Raw genomic sequence first — 14,062 nt, forward strand, 5'->3', positions numbered from 1 at the left:
CACAGGGCAAGACTACATGGGCCTAAAGAGTTCTTTCTGGGAAAGGGTGGCACTTTCTGGAGGGTCCTGGGGTTCTTTCTTTGTGTGGAAAGTTGAATTATCTTGACATCATTAACATTTATTGAGTATTTGGTGAACAGCTGGGGACATCAAAAGGAATAAGAGCCAATGCCTATCTTTTAGGAACTCACGATGTCAGTCTCATTTGTTCAGGGAGAAAAATACATAAACCAGTACTTGCAGTATATCTTTAAAGATGCCCCAATAGAGGTAAGGACTAATAATCCTACAGGTAGGTATAAGTAATCTGTTGGGCAGTGAGGGAAAGCTTTACAGAGGAGTGACGTTGGAGCTTAATCTTAGAGTATGAAGGAGCTCACCAGGCAGGGAACAACATTTCATATAGAGAAAACAGAACGTGCAAAGAATCATGAAGAAACACGCTGTGCTTGGGGAGTGGCCCATAACCTGTTGTGGTCAAACTGCAGGGTTTGAAATAAGGTCTATGAGTGCAGAGGGGGAAATTGCAAGAGATGAGGATGTTAAGGAACACTTCAGCAATGTAATGAAGAACGTTGTTTGGATTTGGATTTTTATTTTGAGAACCAGAGGGAACCCATCAGAGGTTATTAAAGTTAGTAAAAGAGAAAATATTAGATTTATGTTTTAGAAAGTTCACTTTGGTACAAAGATTGGCCAGAAAAAAGATCAGAAATGAAAGTTAGGAATCCAGGGAGGATATGATGAAAGCTTTGTATAAAAGAGTCGCAGTAGGCTGGACATGGTGTCTCATGCCTGTAATCCCAGTACTTTGGGAGTCCAAGGTGGGAAGATTGTTTGAGCCCAGGAGTTTGAGACCAGCCTAGACATAGCAGGACTCCATCTCTACAAAAATTTTTTTTTTAAAAATTAGCTGGGCATGGTGGCTCACACCTGTAGTCCCAGCTACTTTGAAGGCTGAGGTGAGAGGATCCCTGGAGCCCAGGAGTTCGAGGTTATAGTGAGCTATGATCGCCACTGCATTCCAGCCTGGGTGACAAAGTGAGATCCAATCTCAAAAAAACAGAACAAAACAAAGAAACACAAACCAAAAAATCCCAAAAAACAGTGGCAGTAGGATTGGATGATAGGTACAGATTAGAAAGAGATTCTAGAAGTACATTCAATAGCACTTGGTGATAGATTGGATTTGGTAGTTGAATTAGAAGAAATAATGAAGAATGACTTCAGAACTGCTTTGACTTTAGGAACTGGAAGATAGAGTATGGATGGTGGAAAGAGGTTTAGGAGGAATGGAGATAACTTTGATTTTAGAAATGATCACCAATCAGTTACTGATGGCCAGTTTGGCCTGTGGGTTTTAGAAGAGAGAATGGTTTAAAAAGGTACGTTTGGGAGTTGTAATCATTTAAGGGGTAGGAGAAGCCACAGAAATAAATAAACTTGTTAATCTAGAGCTTCTGAATGAGAAGAGAAAGCTCTAAGGAGTGAGCCCTGGGTAATAATCAGGGAGGGCACAGGAGAAGGCGGACTAGAATAGGGGTGTCCAGAAACCCAAAGTTCCAAGGAGGGAACAGTCAGCAACATTGCTTGCTGTAGCAAACTGCTCTTGAAGTGCTCTTCCCCAGGCTGCCCACCCAGAAGGGGTGCTCTCTTGGAGGCTAGGAAGAGAACACTTCCACTTGAGTAAATGTTTCCTTCTCCCTCTGTCTTCCTCTTATTCTCTTTCTCCTACCCTTTTATTCCTTTTTTTTTTTTTTTTAAATCATGATTCCTTTCTGCAATGAATTTTGGGTTCCTTCCATATCCTTAAAAAACACAGTACTTGCATTGCTAGTTCAAAAGTAACATGCTGAAACTTGAGCTAAGATTCATTTTGCTTTCAACACAGAATTTTTCTCTACGGATCCAGTTCAGACACGCTTCTCTGCTCTTAAAACTTGCTTTTAATAAGACAGTCCTCCAGAGCCCAAATCTCATTTTGAGGAGAGGATACACGACCTATACCAGGGCTCAGGCTGCATTGAAGTCTGTTCAGCCACTTGGAGTCTCTACTTAAATTCTGTATCATTGTTTCAGAGGCAATGCAAGCATAACAGTCGTTAATTAAGAAGAGCCAGGTGGCCAGGCGTGGTGGCTCATGCCTGTAATCCCTGTACTTTGGGAGGCCAAGGCAGGTGGTTCACCTGGGGTCAGGAGTTCAAGACCCGCCTGGCCAACATGATGAAACCCCGTCTCTACTAAAAATAAAAAAAATTAGCTGGGCGTGGTGGCGCATGCCTATAATCCCAGCTACTTACAACGCTGAGGCAGGAGAATCGCTTGAACCTGGGAGGTAGAGATTGCAGTGAGCCAAGATCGTGCCACTGCACTCCAGCCTGGGCAACAAGAGCAAAACTCTGCCTCAAAAAACAAACAAACAAACAAAAACAGAAAGACAAGAGCCAGTCGTTCTTCTTTTCTAATTCCCAGGTTCTCTGAAACTTCTTGTTATGAAAATAGTTCTTCATCACATCAACAGGAAACTCAGTCTTTTGGGATTCAGACAAACATGAAGCCATCAGCCCTTGGGGTTGAATATCCCACTTACACCGAGTATTGAGAAATTTTTCTATCCAATGTCACTGATCCATAGAAAATATTTAATAAAGAAAAGGATCCAAACTTGTTTGTTTGTTTGTTTGTTTGTGATGTTGCCCACGCTGGAGTACAGTGGCATGATCATAGCTCACTGCACCCTCGACCTCCTGAGCTCAAGCAATCCTCCTGCCTCAGCCTCCCAAGTACCTAGGACTATAGGCACATGCCACCACGCCCTGCTAATTTAAAAAAACTTTTTGTAGAGATGGGGTCTTGCTATGTTGCCCAGGCTGGTCTTGAACTCCTAGCCTCAAGAAGTCCTGCAGTGTTGGACTCCTAAAGGGATGGGATTACAGGTATGAGCCACCATGCCTGGTCTGAGGATCCAAAGTTCTATCAGATGTGAAAAAAGTTGCAAAGAAGAAATCAAGACTAAAAATAAAAGAAGAAAAATGCTAACATATTTTTCAAGTACCTACCATGAACCAGACACCTGCTATGTATTTAATATTATTTTATTCAATCCTTAAACTCCATGAGATATCATTCCACCCATTTTGCCATTGCACTCCAGCCCGGGCAACAGAGCAAGACCCTGTCTCAAAAAATAAATAAATAGAAACAAAAATAAGTTAAAAAGTGGGGAAATAAAGTTAAGCTATAGAGTTTTTATTAGTTTTCTTTTCTTTTCTTTTGAGATGGAGTCTTGCTCTGTCACCCCGTCTGGAGTGCAGTGGCGTAATCTCGGCTCACTGCAACCTCTGCCGCCTGGGTTCAAGAGATTCTCCTGCCTCAGCCTCCCGAGTAACTGGGATTACAGCTGCACACCACCACGCCTGGCTAATTTTTGTATTTTTAGTAGAGCTGGGGTTTCACCATTTTGGCCAGGCTGGTCTCGAACTCCTGACCTCAAGTGATCCACCCACCTCAGCCTCCCAAAGTGCTGGGATTACAGGCGTGAGCCACCGCACCCAGCCTATTAGTTTTCTTTTTGCTTGTCTGCTTGTTTATGCAAACACTGCTAAATTTTTATCAAACTAAAATAAATGGGTTTTAAGATAGTATTTGTAAACCTCATTGTAACCTCCAACCAAAAAACATACAATGGATACACAAAATATAAAAAGTAGGAGACCAAATCATATATTAGATAAATTACCCAAATCAAACAATGAATACATAATGGACTGAGATTCAAACCCTGACAATGACTCCAAGGCCTGTGTTCTTATAATCAAAAAAAGAAGGTGACAGAGGAGAAAAAGATAAAAATGGACAGGAGGAATAGCAGTATTTCTTGCTTTCTCAGCTTCTTTCTTGCCAGCTGTCAGAAAGTTTTCTTTCTGTTGCCCAAGAATCTCAACCAATTTGCTTTATATCTTCTCTTATGGATTCAGGCTGGAGTTTACCCTTGCCCACAATCTCCTCATCCTTCTTTGAGCCTACTGACTCAGAAGATTGTGGACATGTCTGAAAAAGAATTCCTCCAGGAAGAGTCAGGACATGTGTCTTACCACACATTCCTGCTGTTTGCACAGCTGTATTTGTTGCTCTTAATGGTAGAGAAGGGAGGCACAAAGGACACTTAGTTTTAGAAAACTTTTCATGGTCTAGCTAGAAGAAATTAAACTAAGAGCCAGAGGTTTCCCACTGCTTTTTCTAGAGCCCAAGATTCTTTTATTTTTGAGTTCTCTGTCTTGTTAGTGAGGAAGCATTATAGCAACTATTATATAAATGCTACAATTTATTTTTGAAATTTGAGAGATGTGTCTCTCTAAATAATTTTTCATTCTTAGAAAATATTTAAAGTGTCTTTCTAAATGAAGTATTCGTGACTTTTCTTTGACCAGAACAGGGTCATTGTGTTCAGTGACCACATCGCTCACCAATGCTAAACCATCCTCTTCTGCCTCCCCTAACAACTATGGATCTGTTTTTTTCAATTTAAAGGCAACTGTTCATGGAAATACTGCTATGAAGGAAAATATTGTGAGTCAATAAACTTTGGGCCAAGTCCAATCCTCAGATAATGAAGTCAGTAGTACTTGAGCAAGAAGAAATTTGCCCTGTGATAGTAATAAGTCTGTTATTTGTATGTCATAGACACAAATGGCTAAATGTATTTCAAGGTCTTGCTTGAAATTAAATGGATTTCCCTATGCATCCATAACTAATTTATTGGCTATTCATAAAACTATGTTTGCTTAGATCCTAATTCCTAATGAGTAGGATTTATTTAATAACTGAAATAGGGAAGAATATTTACCTGTAGTAAATATAGGGCCTCGTCAGTGTTGCTTTGTGTTGCTTGAGCATTTATACCTTTTGGGCAAAAGTGGTGATACCTTACCTTAGATAACTCAAGGGACAAGCTGAATGATTAATAGTGAAAATATTGGACCATGTAATAAAGGGTTAATATTGCAATGATTAGGAAATTGTTAATATTCTCATGAAATATTACTGTAAAGGTAGGTACCTGTTTTACTGTGACTGTCTCTAAACTAAGTGGATCCCAAATCAGATTCTGTGAAGTATAAACTGTATTAAAAATTATATTTGAGCCAAAAGTCCCTTCTCCTTTCCACAGCAATTACAATTTTGATCAAATCAGTGCTAAACAATATTACTTTTTCTTCCTAGCTATGGTGGGTCTAGAAATAGTTTGTGACAGAAAAGTCTTTTTATAGCTTTGCTTTCAACATGCATTTACGTTTTAATGATACGTTCTCTGCCAGTAAAAATGTAATTGTAGTACACAGAAAATCAACATGTTTTAAGCTTTCTGAGTGTATTTAAACTGTCAACAGTGAGCTGTCTGACATACAACATTGCTCTGTTTCCGCCGTTAATGGCTAGGTTGTTTTCTAAAGACAGTCTAATGACACAAGACTCCTAAATCCTGTTGGACCGTGTGAACTAAGAATGACCTGAATGAATAGGGATGCTTTGGCCATCTGTCATTGACAGCCACATTGATCTGGAGATGGTGGCTGAGGGCACTGTGTACTGAGGGTATGGCAGTTTGCTGAGGTGATGATAACCATCACTGATACCTTTGTTATGTACTTGATTTCTCATTGTATCTTCCCCAGCTATGGAACCCTTGGGCAGTAAGTAACCTGGTTTAAAAAGTACACTTCTAGGTCAGAAGGTTACATCAGTTCTCATACATTATTCTCCTAGGTCACCATTTAGCATGTCTAAGTAAAGTTTCCCTCCCCACCCCCAGAAAAAGAGCTTTTTAAAAGTATTTATTTTGAAAAATTTCAAGCATACAGGAAGTTATATACACTACCTGGATTCACCAGTTGTTACTATTTTGCCTTTGTCCATCTATGTATCTGTGAACCATTTCAGATAAAGTTGCAGATATGACTGACAGTTCACCCTTAAATACTTCAGCAAAGACATTCTAAAAATAAGGCCGTTTTTCTATCTACCCGCAATGACGTTATTACAACTGAGAAAATTAACATAATTCCCAAATATCATCCAATAACCTATCCATATTCAGATTTCTCCATTTGTTCTCCAAGTATTTATAATTTTTTTTTCAAACTGGGATCCATTCATGGTTAAAGTTTTACATCTGATTGTTATGTCTCTTAAGTCAAAAGAGCTCCTTTTTTAATCTTAAAAAGGCATGGCAAAAATGAACAGAAAAATATGGACCTCAGGCTCTGTTATAGGTAGAAATAGATAATTAAAGTATTTAAAACATTTTTTTTAGAGTCGGGGTCTCACTATTTTGACCAGGTTGGTGTCAAACTCCTGGCCTCAAGGGATTCTCCTGCCTCGACCTCCCAAAGTGTTGGGATTATAGGCATGAGCCACTATGCCCAGCCTAATTAAAGTGTTTCGTTCACACATGTGTTCCACCCCACCTAAATTCCAAAGCAATTTAGATTCTAGCTGATGAAATTCTCGCCACCTTTAAATGTTGGAGTAAGGCTGTTTTGGCTACTTTTTTTAGGAGAGAATGATTTTTCTTTTTGAGGTATCTCTCTTTTTCAATCTTTGCATGGTAATGAGAAGTGAAACTCTTAAAAGACTGCCTTAGATAGATATTTACATATTAGTGAGTAGTCAGGAAAAGTTGAATGGTCACATTGGAACAATGAATACATTACGAATATTATGAGAAGTCATAGTTGTGAATGACAGATCATCTCAAAAGTAGTATTTAGTTCTAAAAGTTGATACGTAGTGGGTTAAGTCACTGCGTTTTGATGTTGCATATAGTGGCAGCAGCTCATTTGGATTAATACAGTAAGCAAGTGATAACAAGTATAGGAGAATTAGAACATATGGTGATAAACACAAATGTAATGAAATGCATTTTCTATATGTGAGAATGACTTTTGCTTTTTATATCTTCCTGTGGTCTCATAAAGATGTTTCTCATCGGCTAGCACTCCATGCTATTGTCTTATATAGTAAAAGGAGTCCTGCAGAGTGCTATGTGTTTACATAGTGGGGACTTTGTAAATGTTAATCATTGATGATATCCAAGCCACCTTTCACCCTTTAATGTGATCTAAAGATCACAGAATAAGGCAGTAAGATTGAAAAAGTATATAATGTATAAGGAAAACAAACACTAAAGGGACCCAAGAATATAATTTAATTTCTTAGTGGTTACAGTAATCTTCACCGAAATTTAAAACTGTTTCTACTTATTAGTTTTATTTCTTGATTATTTGTTTATTGTTTCTACATATGCACTTTAATTCAACACACATTTGTCATGAGTTTTGTATGTTTCAGGCCACTAGTGTAGAGTCATTTTATTTATTTATTTATTGGAGATAGCGTCTTATTCTGTTACCCAGGCTGGAGTGCAGTGGCAGCACAATCAGCTCACTGCAGCCTCAAATTCTCAGGCTCAAGCAGTCCTCTAGCCTCAGCCTCCCAAGTAGCTAGGGTTACAGGTGTGAGCTACTGCACCCAGCTGAAGGCATTACATATTTTTTAAAATCTTGGTTTTTATTATGGAAAAATGAAAACATACACAAAAGCAGACAGAATAGTATAATGGATTTCTACGTATCCATCATTCAGCTTTGATAAATTATAACATTTTATTGATCTTGTTTCATCTATCCTCCCCACTATTTGGAAGAGGTGCTGGAGGAGTATTTTAAAGTAAATCCCAGATATCATGACATTTACATATAAATACTTTGTTTTGAATAGAGGCATATTTGCAAAAGTTTTGATTTCTAAAACGTTTTTGACTAGCAATAGATTAGTAACCTTACAATATTCAAACCCTATAGTTAGTGTTTTATTATTGATGAATATTCATTTAATAAAGATATTTGTTCCACAGCAAAACTGAATAGTTTGGAAAAGCATTATGTGCTTATCTGAGGTATAAAATGATGAAATGTTAATAAGTATTTTCATAAAACTTGAATTATGAAATCCTAATCAATATTGATTTGAATAACATAAGATATGGTTTTTGTGAGGGTATTTGTGTGTGTATACACGTGTGTGTGTGAAGAGAAAATCATTAAATTATATGTATACCTACACATATATATGCAATGGGAAACATGGTCTGTATGTCTTTCAGTCACACACTGCTTTCTGCAAAGTCTAGGAGTGATAATAATGCAGAATTCTTATGAAACTTATCACTTTATGATGGATTTGTAATCCAGAAGAAAAATAAAGAATGGTTTAATTGGAGGCAATGAGGAAAAGATGGAGAAGAGGTTCAAGCAAGGTTCAGTCTTTAAGGGTGAAGGTAGAAGAGGATTGTATGAGGAGGGCTGTGTTTGTGCTTCTGTTGTGTTCTGGGACAGGCTCATGAACTGTTTTCTTGGGTTCCTGTGCTGTCATACTTTCATGCAAAGCCTTTTTCTGATTTTGCATTGCTTCTTGAATTCTAGTATTTTTATTTTATAGTAGAATCATATATTAATACTATAGTGTCAAGCAGAAAAGGACATGAGAAAACACCTGATCCAACCAACTCTCTTATTTTAGATAAAGAAAGGTGAGGCCTAAGTTTCAATGACTTGCGAGCGTGTTAGGACTGTAATCCATGTTTCCTGATTGTTAACCAGGTGGTCTTCCTACTTCACTATGTAGCCTCTCCGTAGTTCAAGCTTCAGGCACATGAAGTAACTCTCTGTGCCTTCAAATGTGTAAAGGTTTCCTACTGTAAAGAGAGTAGAATAAACATTCTTCCTGGCCCAACTTTAGGGACAGAACATGCCTTCATTTCAAATAAAGATGTAGTTCACTTGCAGTAATGATATCTTTATTAATGTGAATACATTTCCAAATTTTTTAGAGAGACAGTTTGACTTTAAGAATGGTTTGAACAACCTGCAGTCTTGTGCAACACTGACTGTTGTGTGGATTAAGAAATTTATAAGTGAATTCAGCTAATCAGAATGGTGAGGGGATACACACACTCACACTCCAAATTCTATAATAGTGGTGTTAACTACTAGTAATTCTGTTTGCTTGGGAGAGTCAGAGAAGGCAGTGTTGTAATTCTGATGTTTGAGCTTTGTATTTTTTTAAATTTTAGATAGGGTGGAGTATAGTGGTACAGTGGCAAGATCATGGCTTACCTCAGCCTCAACCTCCTAGACTCCAGTGATCCTCCTACTTCAGCCTCCTGAGTAGCGGGGACCACCCCACCTGCCTAATTTAAAAATATTTTTGTAGAGACAAGGTTTCACTTTGTTGCCCAGACTGGTCTCAAACTCCTGGCCTCTAGCAATCCTCCCAGTTTGGCCTCCCAAAGTGCTTGGATTACAGGTGTGAACCACCATGCCTGGCCAATTTGAGTTTTTTGAGAGAAATATCTTACTAGGGATATGTGGGGAAGAGTATTCCAGGGAGCAGCAACAGCATGTGCAGAGACATGGAGACATATTTTGTTCATAGAAGAGGGAATCCTTTGACCCCAAGAACCTCAGTTTGTGTTTGGGTCACTGCTGGAGTTTGGGTATGTTATAGATGGAGTGGGGTGTGTCTATCATGAAAACTCCTCATCCTAATCACATTTGCCTGCCCAGCTTTCTTTCCTCTACTAACTCAGTTCTCTGAAGGAGCAGAGTGATCTTGGCAACTCTTACTAACTTAGTCTCTCGCATCCTTTCAGTTCACCGTTGGATTCAATTCAGATCCATCTTCACTCTGTAGTACCTTTGTTCTCAATCTGCAGTGGTGGTTTTCATGTGTTATGAGTGGGACAAATAAGTTGTCTAAATAGAATTTTCTTAACCATTTTTAAAACGATTCTTAATTCTCAAACAATTCTCAAAAAAATGCCCAGTAAGATTATTACAGTTTTCAATGCTATTTACAAGTTACCATCTGGTGTAGTGGTTAAGAGCATTGGAATCATATAGATTTCAGTTTGAAACTGTCCAAGCTGCTTAGTACGTCTGTGACTTCTTTTGGGAAACTTATTTAAACTCTCTGAGTCTCTGTTTCTTCAAGTAAAGAATTCAGTTTAGTGACTGGCATATTGTGAATACTCTTTCTCTCTCTCGGGGGAAAAGTGGCTTTCTTGATTATTTTGTTGGGATCTAAGTGAAGGATGAAGAAGGAGAAAAACTACATGACATGGTATTCATTTGCACTGGGGCTGTTCTGTAAGTGTTCTCTGAAGACATTTTCTTGTGCCTTTTCTGCTTTTCGGTGGAGTGTGTGAGCAGTTCAAGGTTAGGGACCATGTTTTTTTCTGTTTGTTTCCCTCTCTCCCTGTGGCAATTAGGACTGACTGCACAAATGCATAAGGCAAATAAATAAGTTTGCATTCAATCTTAGCCAAAAGCCTGAGAAGTGATCACATAAATGTTTTTGACTAGCTAATGTCCTGGACTTCCTAGGGCATCCTGGGTGTGATTCTGAACTTTGCTGTCTCGCTGGAACAGTCCTGATCTAGACCTAATCCCATGGCAGCAGCTGCCTTAGAATTCAACTATGTGCAAGTCCTGGGGCCTTGAGAATGACAATTGGATATGTTTGTGTGTTTATACATCTGTATGCACATATGTATATGTATGTATATACACATACATAAATACATACATATATATATCCATACACATGCACACACTTAGAATTTCCTACGTATATGAGTTCAGCATTGCTGTTAGATTAGGGAGAAAATGCTGAAATGTTTGTCTTTTGTCTAAGCCATGGAGGCAGGGCTTTGTATCAATTAAAAGGATAGTTGGGCTCTCATGGAGGCAGCTAGCACAAGGCTGGGGAGCACTGAGCCATGCATGGTGCCCCGCGCTGCCCATACTAGCAAACAATACACTCAGGATGGCTAAAGGTGACCCCAAGAAACCAAAGAGCAAGATGTCTGCTTATGCCTTCTATGTGCAGATGTGCAGAGAAGAACATAAGAAGAAAAACCCAGAGGTCCCTGTCAATTTTGCAGAATTTTCCAAGAAGTGCTCTGAGAGGTGGAAGACAATGTCCGGGAAAGAGAAATCTAAATTTGATGAAATAGCAAAGGTGGATAAAGTGTGCTATTATCAGGAAATGAAGGATTATGGACCAGCTAAGGGAGCTAAGAAGAAGAAGGATCTAATGCCTCCAAAAGGCCACCGTCTAGATTCTTCCTGTTCTGTTCAGAATTAGGCCCCAAGATCAAATCCACAAACCCCACCATCTCTATTGGAGATGTGGCAAAAAAGCTGGGTGAGATGTGGAATAACTTAAATGACAGTGAAAAGCAGCCTTACATCACTAAGGCAGCAAAGCTGAAGGAGAAGTAGGAGAAGGATGTTGCTGACTGTAAGTCGAAAGGAAAGTTTGATGGCGCAAAGGGTCCTGCTATTGTTGCCTGGAAAAAAGGTGGAAGAGGAAGATGAAGAAGGCAAAGAGGAAGAAGAGGAGCAGGAAGAGGCTGAATAAATAAACTGTTTGTCTCCTTGTGAATACTTAGAGTGGGGAGCACCATAATTGACACATCTCTTATTTGAGAAGTGTCTGTTGCCCTCATTAGGTTTAATTACAAAATTTGATCACGATCATATTGCAGTCTCTCAAAGTGCTCTAGATCAGTGGTTTACATGAAGTGGCCATGGGTGTCTGGAGCACCCTGAAACTGTATCAGAGTTGTACCTATTTCCAAACATTTTAAAAATGATAAGGCATTCTCGTGTTCTCTTCACTCTCTGCCCTTTGCTGTTGGTGTGACAAGGCATTTAAAAGATGTTTCTGGCTTTTTTTCTTTTTGTAAGGTGGTGTTAACTATATGGTTATTGGCTAGAAATCCTGAGTTATCAACTGTACATGTCTATAGTTTGTAAAAAGAACAAAAAAACTGAGACAAACTCTTGATGCTCCTTGCTCGGTGTTGAAGCTGTGGGGAAGATGCCTTTTGGAGGGGCTGTAGCTCAGAATGTGCACTGTGAGGCTGGACCTGTTGACTCTGCAGTGGGCATCCATTTAACTTCAGGTTGTCCTGTTTCTGTATATAGTGACATAGCATTTTGCTGCCATCTTAGCTGTGGACAAAGGGAGTCAGCGGGCATGAGAAGGTTTTTGTTTTTGTTTTTGTTAAGTGCGGTAGTTTTTAAATGTTTTTTTTTTCTCTCTCTTTTTTTTCTGAGACAGAGTCTTGCTCTGTTGCCTGGGTTGGAGTGCAGTAGTGCAATCTCAGCTCACTGCAACCTCCGCCTCCCGGGTTCAAGCAATTCTGCTGTGTCAGCCTCTTGAGTAGCTGGGATTACAGGTGCAAACCACCACACCCAGCTAATTTTTTAAGTTTTAGTAGAGACAGGGTTTCACCAGGTTGGCCAGGCTGGTCTTGAACTCCTGAACTCGGGATTCACCCACCTCGGCCTCCCAAGGTGCTGGAATTACAGGTGTGAACCATCATACCTGGCCTAAACTGTTTGTTTTTAAACAAACTGTAGGACTCTTCATTGTCAGCAAAGCGAAGAGCCATTGCATCAGTGAAAGTTCAAGAACCTCGTCCAGGCGTGGTGGCTCACGCCTGTAATATCAGCACGTTGGGAGGCCAAGGTGGGTGGATCACCTGAGGTCAGGAGTTTCAGACCAGCCTGACCAACATTGAGAAACCCTGTCTCTATTAAAAACACAAAATTAGCTGGGTGTGGTGGCTCATGCCTGTAATCTCAGCTACTTGGGAGGATGAGGCAGGAGAATCGCTTAAACCCAGGAGGTGGGGGTTGTGGTGAACTGAGATTGCACTCCAGCCTGGGCAATGAGCGAAACTTTGTCTCAAAAAAAAAAAAAAAATGTTGTAAGTTCAAGAACCTCCTGTACTGAAACACAATTTGCAACATTCTATTATTTTTTTTTGGTTTGTTTAGAAAGCTGAAATATTTTTGAAGTTAAACAGTATTACATTTTTAAAAAATTAAAAAGATAGTCTTTTCTGTTTAGTAAGATATCTCAAAGGTTCCACATTTATGTTTCTTAGTCCAATATTAAATATTCTAAATCAAATATTTTCTAAATTAAATAATTTCTTTATTTCTATGGGGCTTTGAAATTTATACAAGTCTTTAATATGCATTATCTGTCATAGAATCTAATAGGCACTAAAGACATACTAATTAATCAATGAATAAGTTCCATCTACTACTCAAAGCAGACCTATAAGATAGACAGAACAAGGCTGGGTGCAGTTGCTCATGCCTGTAATCCTAGCCCTTTGGGAGGTCGAGGTGGGAGGACCACTTGAGTCCAGGAGTTTGCGACCAGCCTGTGCAACATTACAAGATCCCATCTCTTCAAAAAAAAAAAAAAAAAAAAAAAAAATTAGCTAGATGTGATGATGCATGCCTGTAGTCCTAGCTACTCAGGAGGCTGAGGTGGGAGGATCTTTTGAGTCTAGGAGTTGGAGGTTACAGTGAGCTATGATTACATCACTGCACTCCACCATGGATGACAGAGTAAGACATTGTCTCTTAGAAAAAAGATAGGCAGAACAAGTATTAAGATTGAATATCATTATTCCCATTTCACAGATGTTAAAACAGAGATACTGAGTTAAACATCTTGCTCAGACTTACACAACTGATAAATGGCACAGCCAGGTTTTAAGTCTTCCAATTCCCAAATCAGTGAATTTTCTACTACTATCAGTCATTACAGGAAAGACAATTTTTTTCTTTTTTTTGAGACAGAATCTCCCTCTGTCACCCAGGCTGGAGTGCAGTGGCACAATCTTGGCTCACTGCAAGCTCCACCTCCTGGGTTCACGCCATTCTCCTGCCTCAACCTCCCAAGTAGCTGGGACTACAGGCGCCTGCCACCATGCCTGGCTAATTTTTTGTATTTTTAGTAGAGGCGGGGTTTCAGCGTGTTAGCCAGGATGGTCTCGATCTCCTGACGTCGTGATCCACCCACTTTGGCCTCCCAAAGTGCTGGGATTACAGGGATGAGCCACCGCACCCCGCCGAGAGAGATAATTTTTAAAACTCTAGTACTTAGTGAGAGAAGATTTATTATTGCAATT

The 14,062-nt window shown here is 39.3% G+C and overlaps 1 pseudogene; it reads left to right on the plus strand.

Moving 5' to 3' along the window:
* The first annotated feature begins 10,807 nt into the window (after nucleotides 1–10,807).
* Nucleotides 10,808–11,666, plus strand: LOC119626279 (high mobility group protein B3 pseudogene; annotated as a pseudogene).
* The last annotated feature ends 2,396 nt before the right edge of the window (nucleotides 11,667–14,062 follow it).

The sequence above is a fragment of the Chlorocebus sabaeus genome, chromosome 21, assembly GCF_047675955.1.
Source record: "Chlorocebus sabaeus isolate Y175 chromosome 21, mChlSab1.0.hap1, whole genome shotgun sequence".
Classification (NCBI taxonomy): Eukaryota; Metazoa; Chordata; class Mammalia; order Primates; family Cercopithecidae; genus Chlorocebus; species Chlorocebus sabaeus.